Raw genomic sequence first — 5768 nt, 5'->3', positions numbered from 1 at the left:
TAATAGCCAGCTGGAAAGAACAGATGCCTTCAACAAAGGAATGGATACAGAAAATGTGGTACATCTACACAATGGAATATTACTCAGCTATCAAAAACAATGACTTTATGAAATTCGTAGGCAAATGGTCAGAACTGGAAAATATCATCCTGAGTGAGGTAACCCAATCACAGAAAAACCCACACGGTATGCACTCATTGATAAGTGGCTATTAGCCAAATGCTTGAATTACCCTAGATGCCTAGAACACATGAAACTCAAGAAGGATGATCAAAATGTGAATGCTTCACTCCTTCTTTAAAAGGGGAACAAGAATACCCTTGGCAGGGAATAGAGAGGCAAAGATTAAAACAGAGACTGAAGGAACATCCATTCAGAGCCTGCCCCACATGTGGCCCATGCATATACAGCCATCCAATTAGACAAGATGGATGAAGCAAAGGAGTGCAGGCCGACAGGAGCCGGATGTAGATCTCCCCTGAGAGACACAGCCAGAATACAGCAAACACAGAGGCGAATGCCAGCAGCGAACCACTGAACTGAGAGTAGGACCCCTGTTGAGGGAATCAGAGAAAGAACTGGAAGAGCTTGAAGGGGCTCGAGACCCCATATGAACAACAATGCCAAGCAACCAGAGCTTCCAGGGACTAAACCACTACCTAAAGACTATACATGGACTGTCCTTGGACTCTGATCTCATAGGTAGCAATGAATATCCTAGTAAGAGCACCAGTGGAAGGGGAAGCCCTGGGTCCTGCCAAGACTGAACCCCCAGTGAATGTGATTGTTGGGGGGAGGGCAGCAATGGGGGGAGGGTGGTAAGGGGAACACCCATAAAGAAGGAGATGGGGAGCTATTAGGGGATTGTTGGCCCGAAAACTGGGAAAGGGAATAACATTCGAAATGTAAATAAGAAATACTCAAGTTAATAAAAAATAAAAATAAAAAAATAAAAAAACTGTTCCAACAACAACAACAATAAAAAAATTTACAATGATAGTCACTATATTGGGAAATAATTTAAAGACACTTGTAGGGATTTTGGCATCATTCTAAAAATGGAACAAGATTATGAATGTAAAGAATGATGAGCTTTGATACTGCAGATAGTGCTGATAAATTTTTTTCATGACCAGAAATCAACATCTGCATCTTGGTCAAGCTTCAAGAATGGCATAAATAGCTTGACTTTGCTAGACATTCTTGTCCTGAGAATACTTTCACTCCTGCCTATTGTGATAAACTTGTCTTTAACATCAACATGTTGGTGGCCAAAACAGCCAAAACACATGGCTTGAAACTAAAAATGGACCCCCCAGAGAGAGTTATTAAGAGGCTGGCAGTCAGACACAGGTAATATTCTGCAGAGACTTACCAACTTAAGACATAAGTGCATTGCTTTTGATAATGCATATTCCACAATGGGTAAGGAAGGAATTCTTTGTCAGCACAACTTAAGACAGCACAGTCTTTTTTATGAAATAAAAAAGGGAGAGATGTGGAGAGCTTTTGGACCACTTAGGAAGGGAAGTAAGCTCAGGCAGGAATCTGATTTTAGGCTGCAACAAAGAAGTCGGCTTCAGGAAAGAGTATGATGTTGGCCTAGGACAGGGAAGTAGGCTCAGATATCTTGGTCATCCTTATAAGCCCTTAGAAACAGTGTTTATTGTTTAGCTTGTTCCTTGACTATTTGTGTTTATTGTCTTGTTTGTTCCTTTAACCTAGAGCTGACTTTATTACTTGCATGTAATCAAAATGGTATAAAAGCAGACTAGGAAAAATTAAACCCGCCTCAGCCTCAGAACTGGCAGGGGTCATGGTTAAAAAAATATCGTGGGAGACTTCAACCTCCTACTTTCATCGATGGACAGATCATAGAAAAAGAAACTAAACAGAGACACAGTAAAACTAACTAAAAGAAGTTACAAACCAAATGGATTTAATAGACATCTATAGAACATTTCATCCTAAAACAAAGGAATATACCTTCTTCTCAGCACCTCATGACCGTATAATTGGTCACAAAACAGGCCTCAACAGAAACAGGAAGATAGAAATAATCCCATGCATCCTATCGATCACCACAGACTGACTGCTCTTCAATAACAACAATAAGGGAAGAAGGCCCACATATACATGGAAGCTGAACAATGCTCTACTTAACTTGGTCAAGGAAGAAATACAGAAAGAAATTAAAGACTTCTTAGAATTTAATGAAGATGAAGGCACAACATACCCAAACTTATGGGACACAATGAAAGCTGTGCTAAGAGGAAAACTCATAGTTTTGAGTGTCTCCAAAAATAAACTAAAGAGAGTATACACTAACAGTTTGACAGCACATCTAAAAGCTATAGAACAAAATTAAGCAAATTTGCCCAAGAGAAGTAGACTCAAAAAATAATCCAATTCAGGGCTGAAATCAACCAAGTAGAAACAAATAGGACTATACAAAGAATCAACAAAACTAGGAGCTGGTTCATTGAGAAAATCAACAAGATAGATAAACCGTTAGCTAAACTAACCAGAGGGCACAGAGTGTATATTCAAAACAAATCAGAAATGAAAAGGAGACATAACTAAAGAAATTGAGGAAATTCAAAAAATTATCAGATCCTACTACAAAAGCCTGTACTCAACAAAACTGGAAAATCTGGATGAAATGGACAATTTTCCGACAGATACTAGGTACCAAAGTTAAATGAGGATCAGATAAACCATAACTCCTAAAAAAATAGAAACAGTTATTAAAAGTCTCCCAACCGGGGTTGGGGATTTAGCTCAGTGGTAGAGCGCTTGACTAGCAAGCGCAAGACCCTGAGTTGGTCCCCAGATGGGAAAAAAAAAAAAAAAAAAAAAAAAAAAAAAAAGTCTCAACCAAAAAGAGTCCAGGACCAGATGGTTTTTAGTGCAGAATTCTATAGACCTTCCTTCATAGAAGACACAATACCAATACTACAAACTATTTCACAAAATAGAAACAAAAGGAACATTACCAATTCATTCTATAAAGCCAGAATTACACTTATAACTATATCACATGAAAAAAGTCTACAAAGAAATAGAACTTCAGACCAATTTCCCGTACAAATATTAATGTAAAAATACTCATTAAAATTGTTACAAACTGAATCACTCACTATGATCAGGTAAGTTTCATTCCAGGATGTCAGGATGGTTTAATATACAGAAATCTATCAATGTAATCCACTATATAAACAAACTCCAGGGAGGAAAAACACATGATCATCTCATTAGATGCTGAGAAAGCATTTGATCAAATACAACACCCCTTCATGATAAGTCTTGGAAAGATCAGAATTCAAGGCCCATACCTAAACATAGTATACAGAATTATAACCATTAACAGAGAACTAAGATTATTTGTTGCTGAATATAATGTTGGTTTGATAATATTTTTCATATAATTAATGATTTGATAAAGAGATGAAATTTCTCAAATGACCTTTTAAATTGCCATCATAGTTAAGATGGCTTCCCCATTTCCTTAGTTCTCTGTTAGCTATTATAATTCTCTTATTCTTGCCTACATTAACTAGACTTGCCACAAAGGCAATGCACTCAGGTTTCACTTGTATAACAACCACAATTTCTTCTTTAAAATGAAATAATATGAAAATGTAGGCAGCACAAAGGTCCTGTAGGGAAACCTAGAATATTAAACACATAGTGGTGTCTTCCATGGAAGAGATGTATAAACTGCTTTTAGCTGGAAAGGAATGTTATTAGTCTGGTGGCCTTTGCTCAGCTACCTTCTTATGCTGAACTGGACTTTATTTTTACTTTACACTGATCAATACTATGCAAAGACTACCACAGGAAATATTCTAAAAGTCATCAGGACATACATATGAACTCATAGAGACTGTCACAGCATGTACAACTTCAAGATGGGTTCCAGACCTCAGAGGGGGAAGTCAACATATCTTTCTACTCCTAACCAAGGAACCATATGCTATAGATAGCTATTTGGTAATGAGTAAATCAGTTTTCTACAATATATTCTCATCTGGGTATATATTCCACACTTTAAAATAGACACCATTTTTTGGGGAGTGTCCCATTTACAACTTATTTGAGCTTTTTTTTTTTTTAAATCTTAGTGTTCCTTTGGTTGTTTATTTGATCTATGTTTTTGTGTTTTGTAGGAGTTTTTGTGTGGTGGTGGTGTGTGTGTGTGCATGTGCACCCATGTTCGTGTGTTCGTGTGCATGTGTGTGTGTGTGTGTGTGTGTGTGTGTGTGTTTAGAAAGAAGAAAAGAAGAGGGGATAGAGAGGGAAACAATATTGGATATAAGTAGAAAGACTAAGAGAACATGGGAAAAATTGGGTATGGGGAAACATGATGAAAATACAGCATATGATGTCTAATTAAAAATTCAGTAATATAATACTTCCCTGGAATTAAAATCTTTCATTTTGCAACTTACAGTTAATAAGAGTTCCATTAACAAAACATTAATGGTACTTTTAGTCAATCTTTTAAAAAGTACTATATTTAATAATTAACTTACAGATTAATATGTGTCCAAATGAAGTTTTCATATACCTTTGGTTTGGGTTAACATGTTGACAAAGTCCACTTTTCAATTATGTAGCTGCTATTCCTCCCCTTAAATATTTCTTTACCCTATATTCTTATTTCTAGTTTAATAAGCAATGTGTTCTAATGATATCATCTCCCCCCCACACACCAAAGTTCTTTTCAAAGTTTCTACTGATCTCCACTGACCTCACAATAACTAAGACAAATAAATCTAATAATCAGTGTAGAAACTACATCTAAGAGAGAACAGACACAGCTGGCCTTTCTGGGTCTGGTGACCTCACTCAGTATATTTTTTTCAGTTCTATCCTTTTTTTTAAAATGGGAGTTTCCTAACCTTAGTTTTCTTAGTTTTATTTCTTAGAAGCAAAATAAAAATTCACATACATAGTACTTTTATTACATATTCATCAGTTACTAGATATCTTAGCTGAGCCTATTTATTTGATGCTGTGAATAGAATAATAACTATAGGTGTTTCATACTAATAAAAATACCAATTGGCTTTTTGAGAATTCTTTATTAATTTTGACAGCCTCTTAAATAAATTAGTCTTCTTTTCAGTCTTAGTGATCATAAACTCCTCTAGCCATGTTTTATCATAAAGTACTTTTCTTTTTCCTCCACTAGGATACCCTAATTTGGCAGTTGTATTTAAAACCATGATTTTTTTTTTTTTTATATAATCAGAAATACATCTTTCAAACTCTTCATTCTTTTAAGGTTTCTGTTGAGCAAGTATTTTGTCCCTCTGCCTTTACAAATAGCAATTTCTTCTTTGTTTCTTTCAAAACATTCAATTTGATATATATATATATATATATATATTTGTGAATTAAGTACAGTTTAACAGCTTTTGGATTTAGCTCAGTGGTAGAATGTTTCACTGGTAGAACATTTACCTAGGAAGCACAAAGCTCTGGATTTGTTCCACAGCTCCAGAGTTGGGGGGTAGGGAGAGGACAAAAAAACTATAAATAATATTAAGGGGAGAAGTTTCATTTCTGCTCCAGTCTACTAGTGTTCTTATCTACTTTGAACATGGATGAATCTCTCTTTTCTTAGATTATGTTATGACTCTATTGAAAATAATTTTATGTCTTTATGATAATTTTTATTATCTACATCCACTTATTTGGAAAGTTTATTTTTTTACAATATTCATTCATACTTTTAATATTTGTCAATGTCCTAGGTAGCA

This window comes from Rattus rattus, chromosome Y, assembly GCF_011064425.1.
Source record: "Rattus rattus isolate New Zealand chromosome Y, Rrattus_CSIRO_v1, whole genome shotgun sequence".
Lineage (NCBI taxonomy): Eukaryota > Metazoa > Chordata > Mammalia > Rodentia > Muridae > Rattus > Rattus rattus.
This window is presented reverse-complemented; position numbering follows the sequence as displayed.